Raw genomic sequence first — 18,524 nt, 5'->3', positions numbered from 1 at the left:
ACCCTACAGCCTCCAACTGCCAACATTGGAGGCCCCAGCACACAAAACCAGTGACCAAGGCCTTAGGCTCCCAACATAAGAAGCTTGGGTCAGTGCCCTCTGCTCCCCAGCAGGAGAGCCCAATCTCTTTAAAGGCCAGGAAATAAACAAACACCATGAGCAAAAAGAAACGTACCATAGATTCTTATTATGGGAAGAGTGAAGATCAAGGCAGAAATTCTGAAGAGGACAACATTGTCAACAAACCCACATCTGGAACCTCAAAAGGGAATATGAACTGGTCTGAAGCCCAAAAAGCCTTCTTAGAAGACCTCCAGAAGGGTTTTAAAAGTCAAATAAGAGAGGTAGAAGAAAAAATGGGAAAAGAAATGAGAGGTATGCAAGAGAGAATCAATAGCTTGGAAAAAGAAGGACAAAAATTAACTGTAGAAAACAAGCCCCTAAAAACTACAATTGGCCAAATGGGGAAGGAGGTACAAAATCTAACAGAAGAAAACAATTTGTTAAAAAGTAGAATTGGGCAAATGGAAGCTAATGACTCTGTGAGAGCCAATCAGCAATAATCAGTCAAACAAAAACAAAAGAGTGAAAAAAATAGATGAAAACATAAAATACCTCATTGGTAAAACAACTGACCTGGAAAATAGATCCAGGAGAGATAATTTAAAAATTATTGGCCTACCTGAAAATCATGACAAAAAAAACAGCCTGGACAGCATCTTTCAGGAAATCATCAAGAAAAACTGCCCTGAGGTCCTAGAACCAGAGGGTAAAATAGTCATCAAAAGAATCCACCAGTCACCTCATGAAAGAGATCCCAAATTGAAAACACCAAAGAATATAGTAGCCAAATCCCAAAATTACCAGGTCAAAGAGAAAATACTGTAAGCAGCCAGAAAGACACAATTTAAATATCATGGAACCACAGTCAGGATTACACAGCTTCTACATTAAAAGACCATAGGGATTGGAATATGATATTCCATAAGGCAAAGGAACTTGGATTACAACCAAGGATCAATTACCCAGTGAAAATGAGCATGATCTTTCAGAGGAGGAGATGGACATTCAATGAAATGTCCTTCCAACCAAACCTTCCTAATAAAAAGACCAGAGCTCAACAGAAAATTTGATCTTCAAATACAAGACTCAAGAGAGACATAAAAAGGTAAACGGGACAGAAAGAAACAACATGTTATTAATAAGGTCAAACTATTTACACCCCTACAGAGGAATATGACACTTGTAACTCTTGAGAACTGTATTGTTATTACATCATATTAGAGGGGTATACATAAAGGGGTGGGTATAAATTGACTTTGTTGTAATATTAAAAGAAAAAATCTAATCAAGTGGGTTAAATGGATCCAAGTCAGTGGATTAATCTGATCTAACTAAGCAAATGTACTGAGAGAAAAGGAAAGGAGGATACAGACAAGGGTAAATTACATTGCAGGAAAAGACACAAAAACTGATTACAGCAGAGGGAAGGGGGGGAGATGAGTATTGTTTGAACCTTACTCTCATCAGATTTGGCTCAAGAAGGGAATAACATAATCAGTTAGGTATAGAAATCTAACTTGCCCTATAAGCAGTAGGAGGGAAAAGGGGAAAGAAAAGTGAGGAGTCTAATAGAAGGCAGATGGGACTGAGGGAGGCGGTGGTCAAAGGCAAAACACTAGTGAGGAGGGAAAGGAGAAAGAAAAGCATAAATGGGGGGGGAGGATGGAGAGAAAGACACAGATAGTAATCATAACTGTGAATGTGATATATGAATGTAATGGAATACTATTGTGTTAAAAGAAATGAACAGGTAGACTTCAGAAAAACCTAGAAAGATTTTTATGGTCTGATGCTCAGTGAAGTAGAACCAGGAGAACATTACACACAGTAACAGCAACATTGTGCAATTACTAATATTGATAGACTTAACCCTTCTCAGCAATACAAGGATCTAAGACATCTCCAAAGGCCTCATGATGGAAAATGCTATCTGCATCCAAAGAAAGAACTATGGCATTTGGATGCAGATCAAAGCATACTATTTGCTATTTTTTTTTCTTCTGTGTTTTGTTTCCTCTTTCTGGTGGTTCTTCCTACTGGTTCGAATTCTTACAACATGACTAATATGAAACTATGTTTAATAGGAATGTATATATATAGTCTATATCAGATTGTGCACCATCTTGGGGAGGGAGGTGGGGAGGGAGGGGAAAAAATTTTTAACTCAAAAGCTTATGGAAGTGATTGTTGATAAATCAAAATAAATTAACAGTTTAAAAAAAGATTAAAAAAAAAAAGAAAGGAAGGGGTTGCTGTCTGGGCCAAGGCATCCATCTCGCCCTCTCCCCCCTTCTCTTCACTTCCAGGCCCCAGCTGCCTGAAAGGTTGGCCATCAATAAGTTTATTTTCCCCAAGGTAGAAGCAACACAAGGGATTATTCAACTTGTTTACCCATCTCTGTCTTCTGCACCTGAGCTTTATTCCCTTGGAAGATGCAATTTATCATGCCAAGGGATTTGATCTAAAATGAAAATAATCAATCAATCTCTCTCTCTCTCTCTCTCTCTCTCTCTCTCTCTCTCTCTCTCTCTCTCTCTTTCTCTTTCTCTTTCTCTCTCTCTTTCTCTTTCTCTCTCTCTCTCTCTTTCTCTTTCTTTCTCTCTCTCTCTCTCTCTCTCTCTCTCTCTCTCTCTCTCTCTCTCTCTCTCTCTCTCTCTCTCTCTCTCTCTCTTCTCTCTTCTCTTCTCTTTCTCTCTCTTTCCCTTTCCCTTTATAAGCCTCTTACCCTTTAGGTAGATCAACTGGCTCCACCTGGCTACTTCTCATCTATATACAAGTAGGTCCCATGGCCCAATCCCACAGCTCCCAGAGCAGGGTGAGTTGCTACTTTAACCATCCTTGCGGTAGCTCTGCCTAAACTGTAGACTCTCAGAACTTGAGGTCACTCCAGGGTCACTCATTTTGAGGAGGAATAAACTGAGGCTCAAGGTAACTACATCAGACCAAAATCACCTTCTTTTACGGTGCTCAGAAATTATTTACTCTAACCCCTTTATTTTGCAGAGGCAGGAATTGAGGCCTGGAGAGGGGGAAGGGACCTACTCAAGGTCACTACATGAGTCAGAGGCAGAATGAAAAGCCAGGTCTCATGTTTACTTTGTAAATGGACTGGACTAGGTTGGGAGACAGGAGGAGAATGCACATGAGAGCTTTCGACATATGCCTGAATGTTTTTCCTGTGGAATAGGTCATGGGCTTTTTCTATATCATCCCAGGGGCCATAATTGGTAACAATAGTTGAGCATAAACTGGAGGATGACTCATACAGTCTGTTGTAGAGGGGACCTTTGGCCATATATGGCTTGGGTGAGATGACCTCTAAGGTCCCCCACAGTTCTCAGATTTAGCATATCTATAATTCTGTCTTCCTCCTCTTTCCTCTTGGATAAATGTGGGTGTTTGAACTCAGGAGAGGAAAGGGGGAGTCATAAAAAGTTCTGGGAGGCCATAGAAAATAAGTTCAAGAGTTTCAGGATCTGGATCTGTGACAGATAGGTAATTCTAGGTCTCTAGTAGACTCACAATGTCCAGCCAAACCCAGATTCAGGGTGACTGAGTTTGCTTGGATATGCTAATGTTTGAGGAGGAAAGTGATCAAGAGACAGACTGGGCTGAGATGGAGAAGACCTGGGACCCTAGTGTCAAGGGGATAGAGAGTGGGCAGGAAGCACATGAAATAAAGGGAGACTAAGAATGAACTAGAAGCAGGATATGGAACAGGATCTAGGAGAGGATGGACAGAAGTGAGAAAGTTAGAAGACAGCAGTTGGGTTTAATGTCAGAGTACCTGGGTTTGAATTTAGCTCTGCACTTACTACCTATTTGGCCTTGGACAGGTCACTTTTGCACTGTTTCCTTGGTTTCCATATCCATTGAATGAAGGAATTGGACTTGATGAGATCCCTAAAGTTCCTTTCAGCAGTAAATACCACTTCTTCAAGAAGCTAGAAATGGTACGTGCCCACCCAACTCCTGCCTGGTTTGTTATCCACCAGGACATAGTATGAGCCAACCATTCAAGGACAGTTAGGTAAGAAAAGGAAAGAGCGAGTGATGGGGGCAACCAAGTGGTGCAGTGGATAGAGCACTGGCCCTGGAGTCAGGAGAAGCTGAGTTCAAATCCAGTCTCAGACCAGACACTTGACACTTACTAGCTGTGTGACCCTGGGCAAGTCACTTAATCCCAAAAAAAAGGGGGGGGGGAGTGAGTCAGGAATCAGAAGAGAGGAGTTGGGAAGTGAATACCTGCAAACTTTAAAGACAGGGAGGAAATCACTAGTACACAGCAGTCAACAAGTTCAGCCTATTTAAGCTTTATTATAGATGGGAAAATACTAATTTCTGGGAGCTATAGACCTGCCTCTTCAATCTCACCAAGCCTCATAACATCAACAAGTCTATTTGGTCTGCAGCAGAAGAATCACAGCTCTAGCGACTTCCTTACCTGTGTTGGGCTTCCTTCCCCAGTGCCCAGTCCCCAGTCCCTTGGGGAAGATGATTTCTGAGGCTCCTGGCACTTCAGCATTCAATGCAGACAATCTCCCTCAGATGACCTGAGTGTGACCGTCTCTAAGCCTAACTCTAAATGCTTCCCACCCAATTCTCAGAGTAGGATGGCATCCCCATGGGCTTCCTCCAAACCATAGTGTATTAGAGATCTCCATAGCTATTTCTTTTGAGAAGAAAGGAAAACCTGAGGCTCAAAATCACTGAGTCATGGACCACCTAGTTCGAACAGGGTTAAACACCATCTAGTCTGAGCCCCTCATTTTAATTTTGTTTAAGCAATGCATGTTTTTTTTAAAACCACCACCATTATATCCCCTGAAAGAGACATAGATAAGCAAAACTGACATTGAGAATAACCATATCTGACAGGATAGGCAACATTCTGCACTCCTAGTCATTTACACACATACCCATATGCCCACACATATGTGCACACACATGCACATGTTTGCACACATACATACACATGTACTCACATGCACACACACACCCCTCTACCAAGAGGAGGGATATGTTTATTACCCTCTCTTCTTTAGGCCAAGGATCTGGCATTGACATTCGTTGAGTTTCCATGGTCTTTGAGGGCTGACATTCGTGGAGCCCTAACCCTAACCTTAACCCTAACCCTCCCAAGGCTTCCAGCCATATCAATAGGATCTATACACAATAAAAGTCAGTCCTTCCTCTAGAGGGGCCAGGGGAAGGCTCAGGGATTGGATCATGTGGATGAGAGGAAAGATGTGGAAGAGCAGTCAAGGGAGTCGGCAGCCCCAGCAGCGTGGTGACCTTGGGTAGGTACTTCTTCTAGGCTCCTAGGAGAGTGTGTGGCTGCAGAGGGTGGATATTCACTTGAGCATGGGAGTATCTGGGTCCTGCTTGGTGATAGCTTGGTCCTGGATCTGCCTGATGTATATCAGGAAGGGAGCTGACAGAAAATGTCAAGATGGCCTGAAGCAAACCTGAATAAACCAATCTTACCACCAGATGGGCATCCAGCCATGGGGGGACAAAGAAGCAGCATTCCTTGGTAACTTCCTGCTGGGAGCAGCTGGGTCCTCAGGCCCAAGATACTTTCCACACATGTCCTATCCTCTGCTGTTCACTCCTCCTCTGCTCTGCAGAAAGCCTCTGTTGGTTGCACTTCTTCCTTTTCATTTAGGCACCAATATGGAGGCTGGTCAAAGCACGAGTCCCTGGTCATAGCCCCATGGGGGCCTGGAGCAATGGAGGGTGAGTTAACTGACTGGATGCTATCTATCTCTGGGGATCCCTAGGGTCCAAGCCCCATAACCAGGCCATTATGTTCCTCTTATCTTTGAAGCTTACATCAATTTCAACCTTGATCTCTGCCACAGGACCACAGAATGCCAGGCTTGCCGGACCTCCCAGAGGCCACCCAGCCTCCCCTTCACATCTCCCTCCAGAGTCAACTGAGCCCCTTCTTTACTTCTGTAAGGCTAGAGAGCAGGCCCTCCATGTGTAGAGAGAGCCCAAAGAGAGGCAGAATCAACATCTATAGCTTCTTCTCCACTTACTCTCCCTTTTCCAAAGGACACTTTAATTCCTGCCACAAGATGAACCACGAGGTTGGGGCTGGAGGCTACCACTCTGCTCTCCTCAGAGAGAAGGGACACTGGGCTATAACTCTGTGCTTCCTTGAATATTGATTGTCTAGGGGATAGAATCAGGCTGCATCTAACTTTTGATCACTCTGTGATTTGGGGGGGAAGGAAACCCCAACTTCTATATCCAAGGCTTGACCCCTTCCCCATCTAATTAATACCAGTTCCACAACACACACACATAGCAAATAAACAAATTGTAGCAAAACAGAAATCATAGGAGGTCTCCACAGCAGAATATGGACCAGACAATCCAGAGTGATGGTGCTTGGAATCAGCTTCTACTGGCTCATAAAAGACAATTGTTTTTCTGTGCGAGCATTTTTGTCTCTGAAATCAGCAAATGTCCCAAAGCAGGGCTTCATTCACTATCTTGTTGATTTTTAGATAAAAACAAGATGGAGAACATTTTAATAATGCAAATTAACCTAAAAGTGTGTCCTGCATACATTTTTTTCAGACAGCCAGTTGTTAAAGATTTACCAGCATCTCCCCTCATGTCAAGGCAGAACAACAAAGCAGACTCTCTGATAAGCCCTCTAAGAAAGTGCCCTTTCATTCTTCTATTTCCTGGAATGAAATTCCTCATTCTTGTATCTTATTCCCAGAACCAGGAGGACCCAGTGCTCACCACAGCCCCAGACTTCCTTTATGAATGCAGTCCAAGAGAAAGCTGGGAACTTGGTCACCTGGGTCCTGAGGAGTCCTTCCTTTCCCAAGAAACCTTCCCAGAAGCTGTCAGCCAGAGCAACTTCTGGATAAAGAAAGGATGTCTCACACTGGAAGTTCTGTGAGCAAGCCAAGGGAACGGCCATCTCAGGGGCCAAACCTGGAGAATACCTTTCCCCACCCGCCACTGCCAGTGCCCTAACCCTCATCACTGTCTGCAAGGTGTTTCTTTAGTGTGGGAAATGACTTCTTGCCATTTATTGAATAATTTATTAATTCTTATAGAGGGAAACCGAATTGTGAGGTGTGGCAATGTGACAATTTGTGGGGGAGGGAGTTGGGGGCTCCCCATTATCTCTTTACTTTGCCCTTGACAATTTGGGGGTGGGGCTAAGAGTGTGCAGTACCTGTGTAGCTAAGGCTGAAGGTGACCAAGGCTGCTATCTCTGTGAGTCGAGCAGTCAAAATTGGCTAAGACTGACTTTGAGGAAGCAATCCAGACCAACCTGAACTCATCCATTCAGGAGTTCGAGGAGCCCCAGGGCCACTGAGAATCTGATGCTGCAAGGGGTCCCCAAGCCCAGCCCCCTCCCAGCACCTTCCAAGAGGGCCAAGAAGGAAAAGTCCAGCTCTGGTGTCAGGCCAGGCCAACGATTTCCTTTCTCTTCCTTTGTTTCCCTTTTGGGGAATGTTTCATCTCATCCTTCTGAATTAAGTTCAGACCTCTGTCAGCAGGAGTGTTGAACTTGCTTAGAAATGCATCTTGTGAAGATGCATGTCATCTCTCAGACATTCCTGTCACAGATACCCTGGAGAGGGTGACGATCTGGCTGGTAGATGTCTTTGGTGCCATCAGGGAGATCACTCCAATCTCAGCACCTGCTCTCTTTCAACACAGCTCCTCTCTGTGGGCTCAAAGACTGCAGGACTGAGCCCACATAGGGACCAACTCAGGTCCACAAACATTTATTATATTAAGCATTTACTATGTATGAATGTAGATTTTCTTATGCTCAATAATGTCCCATTGCAATCACATCCCAAAGTGTGTTTAGCCATTCCCCAGGAGGTAGTCAACTGTAGTTTACATTTTTGGGTTACTATAACAAGACCTGCTATAAATACTTTGGTACAGACATTCCTTTTCCTCTTTCCTTGATCTCTGTGGAGAGATCTCTTTGGAGCCTTAGCAGTGGTATAGCTGGGCCAAAGTGGTATAGCCACTTTGGGGCCTCCAACATTTCATAGCTCCACTCACAGTGTACAAAGTACCTCTTCCTAGAGCCGTGGAGGAGCAGTTTGGATTCGATTTGGAACCAGAACTGGGCTTCACAAAAGCATTGTTCTCTTAATGAAGGCTCTTTCCAGACCTGCTGGTATTGGAGGAGGAGGACATAATGCTGGGGCCATCGGGGTAGAGTAGATACCTCAGGGCTTCCAAACAATCTGTCATCCAGACAGATCTGGGGTCTGGATTACATTTGTGTAGGTAGCTTCCCATCCCAAACTAGGCCAAAATGAAGGCCTAAATTGCAAGTGAAGCAGGTGACCATGGCTCCTATGCTCACATGGTCAGTAAATCCAAGTGTGAACCTTTAACTCTGTTATTTGTTCAATGTCTAGAAACAAAGTCTGATCCCTAAAAGCATATCTGTTTGGCCTCATAATCCAGTCAACAAACCCTCCCCACATCCCAGAGAGTTTTCCCTGGGACATACAAAGAACGGATTGAGAGAATCCCTCCAACCTCCTTTCAACAATGAACAACTGAAAACATGATTTTGAAAGGTCAAGTCAGTTCCTGGAATGCTCTAATTGATGCCCAAGCCTAATCAGAGCTAACATTGTTAGCTTCCCCAACTTGACCAAGCTATGGCAAAGTGTCAGTCACCACCAAGAGTGCTCCTGTCTACTTTCCTCCCTCATGCCAGCCCTGTCCCCTTCCCACTCCTGGCCTGTCTGGGTCCACACCCACGAGCAAAAAGTCTGGCAAAAAGAATACCAGGGATTGCTGCCAAGTGTGGTCCAAGCACCACATTATCAGAATTGTGGGGCCATGTTAGACTGTTTCCCTAAGGGGCTATGCATCTTCCAGATGCTCTGTGCCCTGGGACCTCACTGTGCCTGAAGTTAAGGAAACAATTCAAATTTGTAAGGAAGTAAATCCGTAACACTGAATTTATCAAAAGCAAGCCTTTACTCAAATTGTGTGTGCAAGGACAAGCCGGGGCTGGAATTTAGATTAGACCATCTCTCTCCATAGAGTAACATTCACAAAAATATTTTTATACATTCCAAGAGAATAAAGACAATATTTTACTACCATTAACAGTTGGCAGAGGAAAAAACAAACATGCAATTTAATTCTGAGAAAGGGGACACCAATCAATAAATATTTATTAAGCACCTATTCATGCTACCCATGCTTAGTATCCTCAGGATACCAAGAACGGCAAGTGCAGTTAATGCCCGTCCAATAAGCAAATAAAACCAAGGTGCATTCTATGTTTCAGATAACACTCCACAGTTCAGACCTCACTCTGTTGCCCCCTTATGGATCAATGCCTAATCGCTTCATTAAAAATATGCACTTTACTACCAAAAAATTATTTTATAGAGTTAGAAAAAATAATAACAAGATTCATTTGCAAAAACAAAAGGTCCAGAATATCAAAGGAACTAATGAACAGAAATGCAGTGGAAGGTGGCCTAGCAATTCCAGATCTTAAATTGTGTTATAAAGCAGCAATCATCAAAACTGCCTGGTACTGGCTAAGAAATAGGGAGGTGGATCAGTATAATAGGTTAAATATGCAAGACACAGTAGTCAATGAATATAGTAATCTATTATTTGATAAACCCAAAGACCCCAGCTTCTAGGATAAGAACCCACTCTTTAAAAGAAAACTGCTGGGAAAACTGGAAAAGAGTATGGCAGAAACTAGGCATAGACCCAAATCTCACACCATATACCAAAATAAAGTCAAAATGGGTTCAGATTTAGATATAAAGGCTGATACCATAGTAAACTGGGAAACAAGGAATAGTTTATCTATCAGATCTATGGAGAACAGAACAATTCATGACAAACAGGAGATAGAGAACATTATGAAAAGCAAAATGGATATTTTGATTACATTAAATTGAAAAGTTTTTGCACAAACAAAGCCAACACAACTAAGATTACAAGGAAGGTAGAAAATTGGGAAAGAATTTTTACAACCAGTCTCTCTGATAAAGGCCTCATTTCTAAAATATATAGAGAATTAAGACAAATTTATAAAAACACAAGCCATTTCCCAGTTGATAAGTGGTCAAAGGATGCGAACAGACAGTTCTCAGATGAAGAAATTAAAGACATCTATAGTCATATGAAAAAATGCTATAAATCATTGTTGATTAGAGAAATGCAAATCAAAACAACTCTGAGGTACCACATCACACGTATCAAATTGGCCAACATGACAAAACAGGAAATGATAAATGTTGGAGAAGATGTGGGAAAATTGGAACACTAATACATCGTTGGTAGAGTTGTGAAATGATCCCACCATTTTGGAGAACAATTTGGAACTATGCCTAAAGGGCTACAAAAATGTGCATACCCTTTGATCCAGCAATAGCACTTCTAGGGCTATATCCCAAAGAGATCAAACAAATGGGAAAAGGACCCACATGTACAAAAATATTCATAGCAGCTCTTTTTGTGGTGGCAAAGAATTGGAAATAGAGAGGATGCCCATCCATTGGGGAATGGCTGAGCAAGTTGTGGTATATGAATGTAATGGAATACTATTGTGCTATAAGAAATGATGAACAGGCTGACTTCAGAAAAACCTGGAAAGACTTACATGGTCTAATGCTGAGTGAAGTGAGCAGAACCAAGAGGACTTTGTACACAATAACAGCCACATTATGTGATGACTAAGATTGTTAACTGAACCCTTCTCAGCATTATGAGATATAAGACGTCTCCAGAGGCCTCGGGATGGAAAATGCTGTCCACATCCAAAAAAGAACTATGGAAGTCGACTCGCTATCATCAACCTTCTGTTGAGTTTTGTTTCACCTTTCTGATGGTTCCTCCTGTTGGTTTTAATTTTTACTTACACTTCACTAATGTGAAAATATGTTTAATAGGAATGTAAACGTAAAGCCTATATCAGATTGTGCGCCGTCTTGGGGAGGGTGGGGGGGGGAAGGGGAGAAAAATTTTCAACTCAAAAGCATATGGAAGTGATGTTGATAAATCAAAATAAATTAATAAAATTTAAAAAAATAAAAATAAAAATATGCCCTTTCTATTTATTTGTTATTTTACTATCACTAAACTTTTAAACACACATCTGTATGACACATGCCTAAGGCTCTGACTCTCCGGGATTTGTCTGTGACCAGGCTCCCTTAAGCCATGCCAAAATGTTTATTCTGCATCATTAACATTTTCTCCACCAGAAGTGCCTCCACTCAAGCAGTTAGGTGGGTCAGCAGATTCAAATTCAGCCTCAGACGTTTACTAGCTGTGTGACCCTAGACAAGTCACTTAATATTTGCCTCAGTTTCTCAACTGTAAAATGGGGATAATAACAGCGACTACCTTATAGGGTTGTGAGACGATCAAATGAGATATTTGTAAAGCACAAGGCAGAATGCCTGGCATTTAATAGTTGAAATAGATAGGTACATAGATGAAGCAGTAGAGATAGATAGACAGACAGAGATGGATAGATAGATAGATAGATATAGAGATAGATTGATGATGATGAATGATTGATAGATAGACAGAGACATAGAGACAGAGAGAGATGAGAGAGAGAGAGAGAGAGAGAGAGAGAGAGAGAGAGAGAGAGAGAGAGAGAGAGAGAGATGATGATGACGATGATGATGGATAGATAGATACATATACACATAGATCGATGGATGGATGAATGGATTGATAGACACAGACAGACAGACACACAGAGACAGAGACAGAGAGAGAGAGAGAGAGAGAGAGAGAGAGAGAGAGAGAGAGAGATGATGCATAGATAGACAGATAGATGAGAGAGAGAGACAGAGAGATAATGGATAGATAGATAGACAGATAGATAGATACAGAGAATGTTTATTCCCTTCTATTGCTTTTTTAAATCTAGACAATCAACAGAACAATAAACCAAGTGTGCATTTGTCATATTTGCTTATTTCATATCTGTCAATGATCATATTGAAAATACAACAATCAGTTCTTGCAACGCAGTTCAATCTAGTTCCAGAATTTACCTCTGACCCAGGCTCAGACTCCCTGGGACCTGCATGTGGCCAGGCTCCTTCTAGAGGCAGCTGCATGACCTACCTACCTAAGCCTGCTTCTTGTGCCCTGTTTTGGTGAAATATCCTCCAGAAATAGCCCTGTGACCTAAGTCCTGACTCCTAGAAGCATCCGTTCTACTGGGTATATACAATACAGAGTGATTGACCTAGATATAGTACGCAAGTAACCAAATACAGAGCCATGATATGGAAGTCCAAACGAAAGTGAGAGCTCAGGACCCGGGCTGTGCATTGAAGAAGGCTGGGAATCTACAGCCAAAGCAAAGAGGGAGTGTGGTCTGAATGGAGTGCCTTCTCATCCAAGGAACTGGAGGTAGCTGGAATGGATGCCCAAGGGACATCGAGGCAGAAATTCTCAGGGTGATTCCCCTTCCCCAAGTCTCAGTCTCTAATTACTCTTTCTCTCTTACATGTGTGAGGCTTAAGGAAGCTGTAGAAAATCATGAAACTCTGCTGCCTGGGCCCATTGGACCTCCCTGAAGCAAGACTATCCTTCTATACCCCCTCCTTAACTGACCATCCTACTCTCCACAATCCTTCCTCAAACCCCCTCTGGCCTCTCATCTCTTCACCCTCTCACCTGGCAACTTTGCCTCATATTCACTGAAATAACTGAGGGTATGTGCTGAGAGCTCCTTCCTCCCTGCTGCTCTTCATCTCATATCCCCTAGATGCCTTCCCCATCTATCTCCTTCATCCTATCTCATGTGACAGGAAGCCCTTCTCCTTGCCAAGGCAAACCCCTCTGCCTGAACAAGTGAATCTCATTCTATCCCACATTCTCCAGCAGTTTGCTCCCTCCATCACGCCCACTCACTTCCTCACCTTTGATCTCTCCCTGTCTGCTGCTGCTTCCCAGCTGCCTACAAACACACCCATGTCTCATCCTCAAAAACTCTTCACTGTCCATCCCTGCTAGCTACCATCACATATGTCTTCCCTTTGGGGGCTAAACTCAAGAAAGCCTTCTATAATTGGTATTCATTCCTCTTCTCTCACTTCCTTCTTAATGCTCTGAAGGCTGACTTCTGACCTAATCTTCAACCAAACTTGGCCTCTCCAAAGTTACCAATGATCTAATTGCCAAACCCAATGGTCATTTCTCCATTCTCATCTTTCCTGACCTCTTTGCAACCTTTGACACTCTCCATCACCTTCTCCTTTCCACTCTCTTCTCTCTAGGCTTTCAGGATGCCTTTCTCTCCTGGTTCTCCTCCTCCTTGTTAGACTGTTCCTTCTCATTCTCCTTTGCTGGATCTCTGTCTGGGTCATGCCATCCAACTGGAGGTGTCCCGAAAGATTCTGCCCTGGACCTTTTCTTCTCCCTCTATACTACATCACTTGGTGATCTCATCACCTCCTATAGAACAGGGGTGGGAACCTGTGGCCTCAAGGCCACATGTGGCCTCCAGGTCCTTCGGTGCAGCTTTTGGCTGAGTCTAAGTTTTATAGAACAAATCCTTTTATTAAAGGGATTTGTTCTGTGAAGTTTGGATTCAGTTAAAGGGTTGCACTTGAGGACCTCTCCACCCCTGCTGTACAGTTATGTCTATGCTGATGATTCTCAAATGTACCTGTGCAGTCCTAATCCCTCTCCAGTCTGTCATCTCCATCTGCCTGTTAGACGTCTCAAACTGGATGTCCAATAAATGTCTTAGACTCAACATGTCTGAGATGGAACTCGTTATCTTTTCAAACCTCAAACCCTTCATTCCACCTCTCTTCCTACTCACCTATTACAGTCTAGGGTACTCTCATCCTCCTGGTCCCCCGGGCTCACAACGTAGGTGTTATCCTGGTCTCCTCACTAGCCCTCAACCCTCCCCATATCCAATCTGTTACTAAGGCCTGTTGATTTCATCTTTGTACCATCTCTTGAATACACCTCCTTTTGTCTTCTCTGACACTGACATGGCCCTGGTGTGGACCCTCCTCACTTCATGCCTGGACTATTGCAATAGCTGCTGGTGGATTTGCCTGCCTCTAGCCTCTCTCCACTTCACTCCATCCTCCATTCAGTCACCAAAGTGATTTTCCTAAAACACAGATCTGACTATACCATGCCCATACTCAATAAGCTTCAGTGGCCTCTACTGCATCTTGGATCAAATACAAAATCCTCTGATCCAAAGCCCTGAATAACCTGGCCCCACACACACCTTACTCCTCTGTCCAGTGGCATTGGCCTCCTGGCTGTTCCTCAAATAAAACCCTCCATCTCTTGCACCAGACATTCTCTTTGGCTGTCCCCCATGCCAGGAATGCTCTTCCTCTTCATCTCTGCCTCCTGGCTATCCTAACTGCCTTCAGATCCTAGCTAAAATCCCACCTTCTACAAGAACTACTTCTAGTACAAGTAGGAGATGATGTGGGGGGATAGAGACCTGACCCCCGGAATTGGGAATCTTTGACTTCAAACTTAGTCTCATTTCCTGTGTGACCTGGAGCAAATCACTTAACCTATATATTTACTTCCAATTCTTCATCTGTAAATGGGTGTAACAGTACATACCTCCCAGGATGTGGGGGAGGAGCAAATGGAGATATATTTGTAAAGACCCTGGCAAATTGCCAGTGATATATAAATGCCCACTGTCATTATTGGTGCTTTTCCTCTGCTGATAATTTCCAATTTCTCCTAAGTTTATTTGTACATAAGTGTTTTCCTCCCTTCAACCCTCATTAGCTAGGCGCTCTTCCAGGGCTGGGAGTGTACCCAGGGTTTAGGTCAGTGCCTGGCACATATTAGATGCTTCATAAATGCATGCTAGCTGTTATTTTCACATTTTTGTTTTAGAGTAACATAGGCATGAAGGGGTGTCCTCACTGGGGTTGGACACCGGACTCGGGAGCTCCTGTACCTGGCCCTGTCCTACTGGACAGAAGAGAGGCCCAGCCAGATTTAGCTCCGTGCCTTCCCACGACTTCAAGCTCAGGGCCCAGAAAGAATAAGTGATGTTAAAGTTCAGAGATTAAGACTCAGAGGATGTGAGGAGAACCTTCAGGACACTTGGGACAATTGACGTCGTGCAAATGACTCCTTTAAGTCCCAAAAGCTTAGCAGAGAGCCTGCCAAGTAGCAAGAACTCTACAAATGCTTACTGTTTCAAGAAATGCTTCCTCCTTCAGAAAAAATGAAGGAAAGAAGCGAGGGAGGAAATAAAATAAAATAAAATCGCTTCCACGGCCAAGCCAGCCAGGAGTCGAACCTGGAATCTTCTGATCCGTAGTCAGACGCGTTCTCCACTGCGCCACTGGCCCCGATGTTTGCAGTGGTCATGAGGGGGCTGCTGAATGCAAAGTCTGGGCCTTTGGGCCCACTGGTTCTGCCCGCCTACACCCGAGGCCACGCCCCGCAGAAAGCAGAGTCAGCACCGATCAGGGCCACGCGCCTAGGCCCAGCCTCTTGTTCCCCTCAAACTCTCTCTAGGTCCTGGATTCTGATACCGAGGCTCCCCGTCCAATCCACCATCCTGCTCAGAGGACGCAGGACCGGAATCGCCTGGATCTGGACCCCGGCCCTGGACGACTCTAACCCTGACCCTAACCCATCCCCCTCCTCCTTAACAGACTCAGCTGGGGGCTCTCACGGGCCGCTGGACGACGCCGGGGCTCCCTTGGATCAGGACTCTCATGGGTCCTGCCTAGCCTCTGGCTCCCTGACTCCAAGCCCACACCCAGCTAGAGGATTATCCACCGCGAAGCCTAGGCCAGACCCAGAAAGGAAGAGGGTATCCGTACAGGAAGGGCCCCAGCCTCCGCCGGGTCGCCAGCTCCTGTAGAGCCCGACGGAGGGTCCAGGGTCTGTTTCCCCTGCGGACATGGCCCCCCCTCCGAGGCCGGGAGCCGGCCCGTGGACCACGGGGTGACCCATACAACTCCCAGGCGAGCTTACCTCCTTGGAACGCCAACAGAACCGGCTCCTGCCGCGGGGCCAAGGCTCAGTTGTTTACGGAGCGTCCCCATTTAGGGTTTTCTTGGCCAAGATACTGGAGTGGTGTGCCGTTTCTCCAGCCTCCAGGCCCTACATTCTAACCTCTGCTCGCATTAGACATCCCGGAGGGCCTCCGACAGGAGGAGGTGGTAGTTGGAGGGACTTCCCTTCTCTCCTACAGCGCGCGTTTAGGGAGCCTTCCCGGATCTGTCCACCACCGTGCAGACCTGAGCCCCAAGAGAGCCCAGAAGGCCATCCACGGCCAAACAGGTCGTTCTGGGGGTGCTGAGGGACCACGCCAGCCCCCTTCCCGCTCATTGCTTCGGGGACTCTTCTTTCTTTGGGGCTTATTTATTCTGACGCTTTAAAATTCCCTCTCCCCTCACCCACCCCACCCCCACCCCCCAGCCAGGACCACTGAGCCGGAGACGCCGTGGGTCCGACACGCCTCCTCCTCTTCTCTAGGACTCCTGGGCTCACTGTCTTTTTCTCGTCCCCTTTCCCCTCTGTTTCTATCGCTGTGTCTTTTTTGCAAGCTCCTGTCTCATCATCCCCAGCACTTAGTAAGCGCCCACTGTGTGCCAAGCCCCGGACTGGGAGCAGACACAAGCCTGGCCTCCCGGAACTTCTTTTCTGTCTGAGGAGAGGCTTACAGCGTGAGAAGTACATCCTTAGTGGGCCCAGAGCGAGGACAAAGCCACCACGGCGGGAGGTGGCAGGACAGGAGCTCGGGGGACTCGGGGAGCCTCGAGCGGGGCGTGCTCGGGAGGCCGAGGAAGGGTAAAGGGTAAAGACTGTCAGCTGTCGGGATGGCTGAATGGTCTAAGGCGCCAGACTCAAGCGTAAGCTTTCCATTGTGTTGGGGAGCCTTCTGGTCTCCATCTGGAGGCGTGGGTTCGAATTCCACTCCTCACAGTTCTGCTTTTGGCGCGGCTGCCTCCCACGGCGTACCGGCCCTCTCTCGCTGGGAGTAGGGCGGCCTCTCTTCCCTTCCTGCTACGGCTAGCCCCAAGCCACCCTCAGTGCGCTGGGGCCGCGGCTCGCTGTGCCAGCCCTTCGCCGCGGGATCTCCCTGCACGGTTCCGCCGAACCTCCTCCTGGCTCCGAGGTGGCTGCAGCTGTTTCCCCTGCCCCCTGCCCCATCCCCCAAGTTCCTGGTTCCTTTGAGTGTTCCTCAGAGCCATTTTCTAAAGCCGATGAGCAGGTTGGGGAACGTCCTAAAGTGTAGAACCCACGCGCGGCTTCCTAGGCTTTAATCTGCCTTCAGACCCTCAAGCTAGTTAGGAGAGGGGGTGGGGTGGGGTGGAGGAGGCGGGGCTTAGTGCCAGGGTCAGGGGTCGCCCTCCACAATTGCAGTTATCCTCAAAGTCTTTCCAGTACCTGCCCCCGGTCTGCAGGCCGCCAGTCTCCCTGCAGAAGCGGAGAGGACAGAGCATGTCACTATCCCATTGTGTAGATTCGTTTTTGTTTTCAATGTTACCCCTACAGATGAGGTCCACTCGAGCCCTAAAGAGCTGTCCCAGGAGACAGAGGGCAGGGATGTCCTAGGAAACCTTCACCTCCATTCCCACTCTGGCAAGTCGTACCCTGCCCACTCTGCTTTTACGAGAGATTGCCCACCCTAAAAAGTCCGGGGCGAGGAGGCTGTGATGAGTGTGGAGGCGGCCATTCCACAGCCCCTTCTGGGTTGGCCCAGGGCTGTTCCCTCTCTCCTGGCTGCACCAAAGCTTGGTTTATCCCTCCCCAGACCCTAGACCGGCCCTGGCCTCTCCCTCATCTTTCTTCGCTGAACCGAGGTCGGCATCCAGAGCTGGTGGCTTCCTCAGCTCTCACTGTGCCTACTCTCACTATCTGGTCACTACCTGTGTCCTGCCTTAGGTTTGCCTGGTATTCCTCCTTAGTGGGTCACCTGTTACTGCCTGAGGACCTTTAAATGATGCCTCCCAATTATGATGGGATGATTCTAAAAAATAAATAGGGTAGAGAGAAGTAAAATGGAGCAAATCATCTCATGCAAAGGAGGCATGAATGGAAGAACTATTATAGTGGAGGGGAGGATGGGGTGAAGGGCAGGCAATGTGGGAACCTTATTCTCTTTTTTATTATTTTCTTATTTTAAATTAATTTTTAGTTTTCAACAATCACTTCCATAAGCTTTTGCATTTTAAATTTTCTCCCTCTTCCTCCCCAAGATGGCACGCAATCTGATATGGGCTTTACATATACCACATATACTACAATACATACATTCTTATTAAACATATTTTCACATTAGTCATGTTGTAAAGAAGAAGTAGAACCAATAGGAGGAACCACAAGAAAGAAGAAACAAAACAAAACAGAAGAAAAAAAGAGCAAATAGTAAGCTTCAATCTGCATTCAGACTCCATAGTTCTTTCTCTGGATGTGGATAG

At 45.5% G+C, this 18,524-nt stretch overlaps 2 non-coding genes across 2 annotated transcripts; one reads left to right on the top strand and one right to left on the bottom strand.

Moving 5' to 3' along the window:
- Positions 1-15,364: 15,364 nt before the first annotated feature.
- On the bottom strand, positions 15,365-15,437 carry TRNAR-ACG (transfer RNA arginine (anticodon ACG)). Its single transcript has one exon. It is a non-coding gene; the product is annotated as a tRNA-Arg (tRNA).
- Positions 15,438-16,913: 1,476 nt separating this feature from the next.
- TRNAL-CAA (transfer RNA leucine (anticodon CAA)) lies at positions 16,914-17,025 on the top strand. Its single transcript has 2 exons — positions 16,914-16,951; positions 16,991-17,025. It is a non-coding gene; the product is annotated as a tRNA-Leu (tRNA).
- The last annotated feature ends 1,499 nt before the right edge of the window (positions 17,026-18,524 follow it).

This window comes from Phascolarctos cinereus, unplaced genomic scaffold (genome assembly GCF_003287225.1).
Source record: "Phascolarctos cinereus isolate Bilbo 61053 unplaced genomic scaffold, phaCin_HiC Scaffold_9;HRSCAF=440, whole genome shotgun sequence".
Lineage (NCBI taxonomy): Eukaryota > Metazoa > Chordata > Mammalia > Diprotodontia > Phascolarctidae > Phascolarctos > Phascolarctos cinereus.
The sequence above is the reverse complement of the archived record's forward strand: the minus strand, read 5'-3'. Positions and strand labels throughout refer to the sequence as shown.